This window comes from Cherax quadricarinatus, chromosome 17, assembly GCF_038502225.1.
Source record: "Cherax quadricarinatus isolate ZL_2023a chromosome 17, ASM3850222v1, whole genome shotgun sequence".
In the NCBI taxonomy this organism is placed as follows: Eukaryota; Metazoa; Arthropoda; class Malacostraca; order Decapoda; family Parastacidae; genus Cherax; species Cherax quadricarinatus.
In genome coordinates, this window is record NC_091308.1 from 42,546,233 (window position 1) to 42,558,933 (window position 12,701).

Consider the following 12,701-nt stretch of genomic DNA (forward strand, 5'->3'; position numbering starts at 1 on the left):
ATAGGGCAAGGAGGAATAACATCTTGTAGGAGTGAGGAAGAGCCAGTTGTGAGTGTGGGGGAAGTTCGTGAGGCAGTAGGTAAAATGAAAGGGGGCAAGGCAGCCGGAATTGATGGGATAAAGATAGAAATGTTAAAAGCAGGTGGGGATATAGTTTTGGAGTGGTTGGTGCAATTATTTAATAAATGTATGGAAGAGGGTAAGGTACCTAGGGATTGGCAGAGAGCATGCATAGTTCCTTTGTATAAAGGCAAAGGGGATAAAAGAGAGTGCAAAAATTATAGGGGGATAAGTCTGTTGAGTGTACCTGGTAAAGTGTATGGTAGAGTTATAATTGAAAGAATTAAGAGTAAGACGGAGAATAGGATAGCAGATGAACAAGGAGGCTTTAGGAAAGGTAGGGGGTGTGTGGACCAGGTGTTTACAGTGAAACATATAAGTGAACAGTATTTAGATAAGGCTAAAGAGGTCTTTGTGGCATTTATGGATTTGGAAAAGGCGTATGACAGGGTGGATAGGGGGGCAATGTGGCAGATGTTGCAAGTGTATGGTGTAGGAGGTAGGTTACTGAAAGCAGTGAAGAGTTTTTACGAGGATAGTGAGGCTCAAGTTAGAGTATGTAGGAAAGAGGGAAATTTTTTCCCAGTAAAAGTAGGCCTTAGACAAGGATGTGTGATGTCACCGTGGTTGTTTAATATATTTATAGATGGGGTTGTAAGAGAAGTAAATGCGAGGGTCTTGGCAAGAGGCGTGGAGTTAAAAGATAAAGAATCACACACAAAGTGGGAGTTGTCACAGCTGCTCTTTGCTGATGACACTGTGCTCTTGGGAGATTCTGAAGAGAAGTTGCAGAGATTGGTGGATGAATTTGGTAGGGTGTGCAAAAGAAGAAAATTAAAGGTGAATACAGGAAAGAGTAAGGTTATGAGGATAACAAAAAGATTAGGTGATGAAAGATTGAATATCAGATTGGAGGGAGAGAGTATGGAGGAGGTGAACGTATTCAGATATTTGGGAGTGGACGTGTCAGCGGATGGGTCTATGAAAGATGAGGTGAATCATAGAATTGATGAGGGAAAAAGAGTGAGTGGTGCACTTAGGAGTCTGTGGAGACAAAGAACTTTGTCCTTGGAGGCAAAGAGGGGAATGTATGAGAGTATAGTTTTACCAACGCTCTTATATGGGTGTGAAGCGTGGGTGATGAATGTTGCAGCGAGGAGAAGGCTGGAGGCAGTGGAGATGTCGTGTCTGAGGGCAATGTGTGGTGTGAATATAATGCAGAGAATTCGTAGTTTGGAAGTTAGGAGGAGGTGTGGGATTACCAAAACTGTTGTCCAGAGGGCTGAGGAAGGGTTGTTGAGGTGGTTCGGACATGTAGAGAGAATGGAGCGAAACAGAATGACTTCAAGAGTGTATCAGTCTGTAGTGGAAGGAAGGCGGGGTAGGGGTCGGCCTAGGAAGGGTTGGAGGGAGGGGGTTAAGGAGGTTTTGTGTGCGAGGGGCTTGGACTTCCAGCAGGCATGTGTGAGCGTGTTTGATAGGAGTGAATGGAGACAAATGGTTTTTAATACTTGACGTGCTGTTGGAGTGTGAGCAAAGTAACATTTATGAAGGGATTCAGGGAAACCGGCAGGCCGGACTTGAGTCCTGGAGATGGGAAGTACAGTGCCTGCACTCTGAAGGAGGGGTGTTAATGTTGCAGTTTAAAAACTGTAGTGTAAAGCACCCTTCTGGCAAGACAGTGATGGAGTGAATGATGGTGAAAGTTTTTCTTTTTCGGGCCACCCTGCCTTGGTGGGAATCGGCCAGTGTGATAATAATAAAAATAATATATATATATATATGTATATATATATATGTATATATATATATATATATATATATATATATATATATATATATATATATATATATATGTATATATATATATATATATATATATATATATATATATATATATATATATATATATATATATATATATATATATATATATATATATATATATATATATATATATATACATGTATATATATATATATATATATATATATATATATATATATATACATGTATATATATATATACATGTATATATATATATATATATATATATATATATATATATATATATATATACATTTATATTATATATATATATATATATATATATATATATATATAAATATATATATATAGAGATATATATATAAATATATATATATATATATACATATATATATATATAAATATATATACATATATATATATATATATATATATATATATATATATACATATATATATATACATATATATATATATATATACATATATATATATACATATATATATATATATATATATATATATATATATATATATATATATATATACATATATATATATATACATATATATATATATATATATATACATATATATATATATATATATACATGTATATATATATATATATATATATATATATATATATATATATATATATATATGTCGTGCCGAATAGGCAGAACTTGCGATCTTGGCTTAAATAGCAACGCTCATCTTGCCATATACGACAAGCGAAAATTTGTGTATGCAATAATTTCTCCAAAATCATTCTTAACCTAATGAAAAAACTATATTTCACTGTGTTTGTTCAGTATTAAATTATTGTAAACAAATCTAAAATATATTTAGTTGGGTTAGGCTAAAATAAATTACACTTGTTATAATAAGGTTAGGTAAGTTTTCTAAGATTCTTTTAGTGCAAAATTATAAATTTTTACATTAACATTAATGAAAAAAATATATCTTTAAACGTATAAGAGAAAATTTTAGAAAGGACTTAATTTTAAATGAGTTCTTGCTAATTGACCAGTTTTACATATTCGGCACGACATATATATATATATATATATATATATATATATATATATATATATATACACATATATATACATACATACACATATATATACATACATATACAAATATATACATATATATACATCTTTCAACACACCGGCCGTATCCCACCGAGGCGGGGTGGCCCAAAAGGAAAAACGAAAGTTTTTCCTTTTACATTTAGTAATATATACAGGAGAAGGAGTTACTAGCCTCTTGCTCCCGGCATTTTAGTCGCCTCTTACAACACGCATGGCTTACGGAGGAAGAATTCTGTTCCACTTCCCCATGGAGGTAAGAGGAAATAAACAAGAACAAGAACTAGAAAATAGAAGAAAACCCAAAGGGGTGTGTAGATATATGTTTGTACATGTATGTGTAGTGTGACCTAAGTGTAAGTAGAAGTAGCAAGACGTACCTGAAATCTTGCATGTGTATGAGAGAGAGAGAAAAAAAGACACCAGCAATCCTACCATTGTGTAAAACAATTACAGGCTTCAGTTTTACACTCACTTGGCAGGACGGTAGTACCTCCCTGGGCGATTGCTGTCTACCAACCTACTACATATAATATATATATATATATATATATATATATATATATATATATATATATATATATCAACAACAACACTGCTCCACTAGCCAAGGACTCGAACCCATGCTGCTTTGGCCTGCCTCATGGTGGGCGAATTCACATGACGCCCTAATCCTCTGGCCCATACGATCCTTAAGAGTAGTGCACCCAGCGGCACTGAATATTGTACTCGCTACCCAAAGCAGCATGGGTAATACCAGCAATAAAAAAATTAAGACAATAATTTTGGGTTTTGAGTAGGACTGATGAACTACCAGGTGATAGTTAGACGCAGACATAGCTGGAAGTTTATTATATTTCACAACACCATGTATGTGTGGTTTACATTAGTGATTAAATGACAAAGCGAAAGTGTTTAAAGAATACTCAACAACGTCAGAGAAGTGATATATAAAATATTATGTTCTTCGTCAGTGTGGCAGAAAATAAAATAAATTTCTTACCTTTAAACTTAATGATCAGTTGGACAACTTAGAATACTGAGTCCATCACCTCTGAAATCGCAAGAAGTCCTGAATCAGTTCCCTTAATATAGACAAAGAAACAAAGAGGGACTCCCAGATTCATAGTGCCCATTCTGCTATGGAAGACGTTGAAGCACATCAGCAAAATGATCTATGTATGATTGTAACATAGAACTTGCAAAAGGATCTCTCTCCGTCGAGTGAATATTAATATATGACAATAGAACCCTCTTTTCAATGGGAGAAATAATGAGTGTGAATAACGAAAGTGCTAGATCTTGAAGCCAGAGATCATACAAAGGAAAAGAAAGTTTTATATCTGTGTAACTATCAAAACTGAAAAGTTCCATAGAAAAAAGACATTTAGGACTCCCCCAAAAGCTGCATAATGTCAGACATAAATATTCTTCTACTAATGTTTCAGTGCGATAACTCAAGAATGTCTATTACTATCGACTTCATATAATTAAGGCTGGTGAATATCATTTAGAAAAACGTCCATATTGCTATTAAATCTTGTTAGGGCCACTTTTATACACAAAAATAGCACATGATATGAGTGCCTTAATTTAATTAACAACAACTCTTCTTATCGGCTTCAAACATTCATCAATTTTGGCTCTATTAATGGACTGTCTTGGCGCCATTTTGCTAAATTATTTCAGAATGCTGTGGTTACATTTTCCATTAACAAAACTGAGAATCTTCTTAACGACATTATGTTTAAACAGTATATGAAAATAACGCAAAAGAAGTTTGTATATAATTTTAGAATACGTATGTTCAGAATCACCAATTTTCTAAGAAAATAATGAGACGAGTTATAGTTTGTGTGTTATAAGTGGTCAGCTTCAAGCTTTCACTTCAGGGGAATTTTGCTGAAGGGTAGGTTGGCATTTTTTGGGGGAACTGTGCAAATCCCAGTGTACCAATTTCATGAATTCAATTGGGATATTGGTTTCCGTGCCATAACTGTATACTGCTAACTGCATGGCTGCTAGCTATTGCGCACCTCCTGTTAGAAGTGTTTGGAAATAAATTAAAAACAATATTTTCCTCACAGAATTGTAGAGAGTTAAAACCGAATATAGCTTTGAAAATAAAATTGAAAAATTATGGACGATATATTTTTTTATGGTACAACTACAGGGAGCAGCATAAGTCATTTTACTTATTTTGTTTTTAAATCTCGTTTCAGCGGTATGGCAACAATTATTTTACTGTGTTGGGCTCTGAAACAGACCGGTCAGCTTAGAGTTTATTAAAAGTTACACTGTGTGCAGAGTTGGCTTTCTTTTCTGTTATACATAGTTGCAGGACAATGAGAAAATAAGGAATTTATGTTGCAACCTTTATTATGTCTCTTGTGTGCACTGAGGTGCTATGTAAAACTTGATTTATTTAAACCGGGGAACCTCTCGGATCGCACAACCATGAGGCAACTTGGTGAGGCCTTACAAGGTCCGCTGCTCAGTCTCCAGATATCCTAGGGTATTTATTTCCTGTTTGATTTTTCACGTGAAAATGACAAATGGTGAAAAAAACTATCCCATAATTAACGTGATTAAAGGGAGAGCAATAAAGTCATTTTTTCCCCCACACGAAGTCTTTAAGCTCAATTTCCACCTCAGACTGCAGCTTTCAAAATAAATGAAAAGAACTTAAACAAGGAGAAGGAAACTTAAATTACATATCCCTAATTACAAATTCATTAGCTGTTTCATTAGACTAAATAAAATGTTTAATAAGAAACTGTTTCTAATGCTGATGTAAACTAAATATAAACGCCGAAGTACATTCTCCTAATTTCCACTACATCTACTGACTTAGCGGACGTAGAATATTTGAGAGATGAAGGTAAGATGTACAAGGTTAATGCAAGATCAGATTCTTGGGCTTGTTGGCAGAAATAAAAAATCAGACAGGGCTGTTGCCAGACTGATTCGTGATGCACTCAGGAAGTACAGAATGCCCACTGCAGGCACCCGTAGTTAATGATTCTACACAGAGGAAACATTTATGTTTCTAATAGCAACTCCTAAGCTCCTATTCAGAAAGACAACTCACTATCCACATACCCACACATCCTGCGCATGTCTCTGCAGCTAAATGTTATCAAATCCTGATTAAGTTGTTTTGAGGTATAAACAAAATATCAACGATGCTGAACTCTAGCCCACAAAGAAGGAAATTTAAGAAGTAATGAAAGGTTCTGAAAACCGACAAGTTGAAGAATTGAGACACTTATGCAACATATAGGAATCGTTACTGAAGAATCGTGTCACCACACGGTGGCTTCATCAGTTCAATACAAAGCTGGAAGGTAAACAGAGAAGGGGAGTTTGAGGAAATCAGTCCCTCAGCCTAGAATCGATGTGTCCAGTCCATCACTGTTGTAGGAAGTACAGAATAGGGTCATTCATCACATCTGTCAGACACTGCAACATCATAGGATCATGAAACAAAGAATTCTTCAACACTTGTCCAACCTTTGGACGAAGACCTACTTACACTAGTGGAAGGTCCCACTGTGATCCCCCCTCCTCCTGCTTCGACTCACCTGACTGCAGTATATAAGCCGCATCTCTGGCCCAATGCTGTACTTCCTACAAGAGTGATGGACTGAACACATTGATTCCAGGCTGAGGGACTGATTACCTCAAACTCCTCCTCTCCGTTCACCTTCCTGCTTTGTATTGGACTGATAAAGCCACTGTTTAGCGACAGGTTTCTTCATTTAAGAGCGATTTGAGATGTTTTGTGCAGCATGTAGGACATGCTATCTGGCTAGAGAGCTTCAAGTTTTTGCCTATCTCATTCTTTAGATAAAAACATTTTTAGAATCTCAAATATCTGCAAAAGAATTTTGAAATTATGGGATTGAAAGCCTGTTGGTGAGAGCCTTTGTACGGTATTCCTAGTGATGTTAGGAAAAGGTGCAGACGAAGGTCGTACTTCTAGGTAACGCTAAGAACTTCCTAAATATGTGAAGTGTTAAAACCATGTGGATCTTTCAGCATAAGGAATAACTGAGACGAGATCTTTCTTCCATCGATTTTGAAGAGGTAATATGTTATAAACTAAGTTTGTTTCATGTGTAAAGTTTTATATATATATATATATATATATATATATATATATATATATATATATATATATATATATATATATATATATATATATATATATATATATATATATATACATATACATATATACATATATATATATACATACATTATATATATATATATATATATATATATATATATATATATATATATATATATATAAATATATATATATATATATATATATATATATACACGTCTTGCTTGGAGCACCTCTGGGAAGCGATGCCATTAACACAATCCTCAGGAAGAAATTGTAAGAATTGAGTAGAATGGAACAACAAATAAGTAATCTTGACACCCACGATGCCTTGTACCTTCTCACAAAGTGCGAGTCTGCCCAGGTTGACACATTTCCTAAGATGTGAACCTTCATATAACCCTATACTGCACGAATATGACAGTATCCTGAGGCAGATTTTTACGAAGGTACTTAACCTTACTCTAGAAGACGGACAGTGGAACCAAGCTACTCTTCCAGTCAGACTAGGAAGTACTGGTATCCGCAAGCCACAGATTGCACTACCTGCTTTTCTGTCCTCATGCGTTGCATCCAGAGGGCTTGTAGCAGCAATTCTCCCTGAACATCTTAGGGACAAGATTGGAGTCCAGGACCAAAAGTTCATTGACGGAGCCATGATCTGGGATAATCTAACGGGCTCTGAAACCAGACCTGCTCTCCCCAACAACTACAAACAGTCACACTGGGATGGCCCGATAGTGGAGAAAATAGCCTCAACAATGCTTCAGAGTGTGTCAGGAAAGGATAGACCCCGCCTCCTGGCAGTGAGAGCTCCTCATGTAGGGGACTTTCTGTTGGCTGTTCCCAACTCCAGCCTTGGCACACGGCTCGACCCACAGACCAACCGCATTGGTGTTGCCCTTCGACTTTCAGCCCCTATTCTCGCCGAACACAGGTGTATTTGTTGCAGTGAAGCAGCAGACCGATTCAGGCACCATGGTCTTGTGTACCGTAAATCCGAGCGAAAGATTGCAAGATATGAGGAGGGTAATTACTGCCCAGCAGTAAGGGAGCCATCACAACTATGCAGATCTGATGGCAGCCAGAAGCGTCCAGATGGTATCACACTTCAAGCCTGGACAGACGGTAGGCAGGTGATGTGGGACTACACATGTGCATCTACCTTGGTTGATACCTATCTCCAGTACACCAGGGAGGAAGGAGGGGCAGCCGCCAGCATCAGGGAGTCCCAAAAGCCTAGAAAATATGGAGAACTTGCCGATCATTATATGTTTGTTCCCATAGGCTCAGAGACCCTTGGCTCATGGGGAAAGAGTGCATCTAGTTTTCTGTTCCAGCGACTCAGCGCTGCTGTTCAGAGGGGTAATGCCTGCTGTATTTTGGGCATGCGTCCCACTTCTGAAGAGCTGGATGAGATTCTCGCATTATAATCAGTGACAAACATGTAAGAATATATACTAGACATGTATCTCTCACATCTCATGTACTGTATATGCCATCTTTATATCAACAATGTATCTCTTAAACCTTTTGTACCATATTATGTAATAAAATATACCTATTGGTAAAAAAGAATGAAAAGATGGGGTGGTAGGGGAAGTGGAATATTCAAACGGCTTCATGAAAAAATCCAAATATTCTTCCTTGATGCCTTTTTATCCACTTCTCCGAGGCTGTGGGTACCACAATTAACACCAGAGGTGGACCCCATCTACTTATCTATCTATATATATATATATATATATATATATATATATATATATATATATATATATATATATATATATATATATATATATATATATAATATATATATATAATAATAATAATAATAATAATAATAATAATAATAATAATAATAGTAATAATAACAATAAAGGGAGGTACCACCTCTTGAACCTTACTGGGGACCCTCATCCTCAGGTAAGACAATAAACGTACCTCACGGAAAACTCAAGGTTCTACCCGGATCTGTTTGAATATTTTCTTCTCCTACCACCCCCTATAACCTATAATTTATATTATATATGTATTTTATTAATAGACAGAATACATTGTAGAAAACACAAACATGAATACATTGGTACAAAATATCAAAAGTTATGAATCTCCTCTAGGTCCTCCGAAGCTGGACGCAAGTCCAGTATGCAGCATGCGTTTCCCCTCTGGATGGCTATGCTGAGGCGCTGAAACATGAAAGTCACTGCCCTTGGGTCCCTGGTGGTGTCGATGAGCCCGGAACCCAGTTCTTTAAGGAAACGTATGGCATGTTTTCTCCATGATCCCAAAGTCTCTGTCTCACTGGGACAAATTGATACTGTTGGATTATGTCCCTGTACTTGCTGATCTTGTACTCCTTCCTGTGGTCAGCAGCTCCTCCCTGTCGCCCGACACTGTGATGGATATAGATGTTAGCTAGAGTGGACACACAGGTATAGTCCCATGTTAAGAGCTTGCCATTCTTCCAAGGATAGATGGTGATCCCATCTGGGCAGTTTGCTGGATTGTGGGTATTGTTGGCTGCTAGTGATCGGGGCTCCCTCTCGGCTGGGCATCCAGATGTAACAAGGTTCTCTTTATAATGTCGTTGACCTTATTGCGTCTTGCATGCCAGCCCTTGGTTTTGGAACAGTTAAGACCATGTAGACCATATTGGTCGGCTTGTGCATCACCGCAGATACACGTACATTCCTGGTGAATTGGGGCAGCAAGGCGCAGAGCCACTGCAATACGGAGGGTCTTAGGGTCGAGGCGCGTTCCCATTGCCGATATGGGAACTGTTTGGAGGAAGTCCACGGAGTGATGTGCGCTCACAGCTTGGAGCTGGTCAGTCTCCCTGTCTGATGTTGCAGCCCTGAGCATGTTGGCAGACACCTTTTCAGCGATGGGGCCATCCCAGCTTGACTGTTTGTAGGCCAGTGCTGCACTAGGGTTCGGTGCTGGAGCAGTAAGAATTTCCCATTCAGTGATGGCACTGGCATAGTTAGGGTCCTGTATTCCTGCTGAATCACTGAGGTTATCAGGAAGAATTTGTCTTATTAACTCGTCTGATGCTATGGAATAGGATAGGAAAGCTGAAGGGCAATCTGAGAGGATTTGCTTACTCCAAGCAAGTATGAGTAGTGGGGAAGTTGAAGAGGGTTGGAATAGTTTTAAAATTGCAGTATTAGAATGTGGGGCAGAAGTTTGTGGCTATAGTAGGAAAGAGGAGTGATTGGTGGAATGATGAAGTAAAGGGTGTGATAAAAGAGAAAAATGTAGCTTATAAGAGGTTTTTACAAAGCAGAAGTGTTATAAGAAGAGTAGAGTATATGGAGAGTAAAAGAAAGGTGAAGAGAGTGGTGAGAGAGTGCAAAAAAAATTTGAAGTGAGTTAAACAAGTTAAGAAAGCCTAAGGAACGAATGGATTTGTCAGTTAAAAACAGAGTAGGAGAGTTAGTAGATAGGGAGATGGAGGTATTGGGTAGATGGCGGGAATATATTGATGAACTTTTAAATGTCGACGAAAAAAGAGAGGCGGTAATTTCATGCACTGGTCAGGGAGGTATACCATCTTTTAGGAGTGAAGAAGAGCAGGATATGTGTGTGGGGGAGGTGCGTGAGGCATTACATAGAATGAAAGGGGGAAAAGCAGCTGGAACTGACGGGATCATGACAGAAATATTTAAAGCAGGGGGGATATAGTGTTAGAGTGGTTGGTATTTTTGTGTAGTAAATGCATGAAAAAGGGGAAGTTACCTTGGGATTGGCGGAGAGCATGTATAGTCCCTTTATATAAAGGGAAGGGGGACAAAAGAGATTGTAAAAATTATAGAGGAAAAAGTTTACTGAGTATACCAGGAAAAGTGTACGGTAGGGTTATTATTGAAAGAATTAGAGGTAAGACAGAATGTAGGATTGCGGATGAGCAAGGTGGCTTCAGAGTGGGTAGGGGATGTGTAGATCAAGTGTTTACACTGAAGCATATATGTGAACAGTATTTAGATAAAGGTAGGGAAGTTTTTATTGCATTTATTGATTTAGAAAAGGTATATGATATAGTGGATAAGGGAGCAATGTGGCAGATGTTGCAAGTATATGGAATAGGTAGTAAGTTACTAAATGCTGTAAAGATTTTTATGAGGATAGTGAGGCTCAGGTTAGGGTGTGTAGAAGAGAGGGAGACTACTTCCCGGTAAAAGTAGGTCTTAGACAGGGATGTGTAATGTCACCATGGTTGTTAAATATATTTATATATGGGGTTGTAAAATAAGTAAATGCTAGGGTGTTCGGGAGAGGGGTGGGATTAAATTATGAGGAATCAAATACAAAATGGGAATTGACACAGTTACTTTTTGCTGATGATACTGTGCTTATGGGAGATTCTAAAGAAAAATTGCAAAGGTTAGTGGACGAGTTTGGGAGAGTGTGTGAAGGTATAAAGTTGAAAGTGAACATAGAAAAGAGTAAGGAGATGAGGGCATCAAATGATTTAGATAAAGAAAAATTGGATATCAAATTGGGGAGGAGTATGGAAGAAGTGAATGTTTTCAGATATTTGGGAGTTGACGTGTCAGCAGATGGATTTATGAAGGATGATGTTAACCATGTAAACTGCAGTACAATGTAAGATAACTGTATCTCTGATGAAATGTTGTCAAATATTTGTAGAGGTTTTACATGCTATCTGAGATGTTACTGCTAATCGGTCTCACTTTTGGCAGTATATTTGCTCTCTTTAAATTAAAGTCTCAGCAGCAATTTTTTTTAAACTGTTCCATTATGTCTATTAATGAAGGTGAATTCTATCATATTTACGGTTTAAATTAATTGTAGTCACCTGTGATGAGGCAAGTGAGGATGGTGCTAGTAGATGCTATGTTGTAGGATGGTGCTAGTAGATGCTTTCTTGTAGGATGGTGCTAGTAGATGCTTTCTTGTAGGATGGTGCTAGTAGATGCTTTCTTGTAGGATGGTGCTAGTAGATGCTTTCTTGTAGGATGGTGCTAGTAGATGCTTTCTTGTAGGATGGTGCTAGTAGATGCTTTCTTGTAGGATGGTGCTAGTAGATGCTTTCTTGTAGGATGGTGCTAGTAGATGCTTTCTTGTAGGATGGTGCTAGTAGATGCTATGTTGTAGGATGGTGCTAGTAGATGCTTTGTTGTAGGATGGTGCTAGTAGATGTTTTCTTGTAGGATGGTGCTAGTAGATGCTTTGTTGTAGGATGGTGCTAGTAAATGCTTTGTTGTAGGATGGTTCTAGTAGATGATTTGTTGTAGGATGGTGCTAGTAGATGCTTTGTTGTAGGATGGTGCTAGTAAATGCTTTGTTGTAGGATGGTGCTAGTAGATGCTTTGTTCCAGGATGGGCCAGAAAACGTTTTATTCTCCCATGATGGTAGTAGACCCTGTGTTCTACGATGGTGCTAGTAGAATGGTGCCACTTTGCACTTTGTTGAAGGGTAGTGTTATTAGACACCTTTGTTTTTGGCTGGTACTAGTAGAACCATCGTTAAAAAAGTGTGCTATCACAGTAAAATAGCGCCATTATTTTGCAATTAATAAGTTCTACCATCCTGAATGCTTTATGCAAAACAGGCGAAGCAACATTCAGTACTTTACTGTTATGGAGCCAGTAAG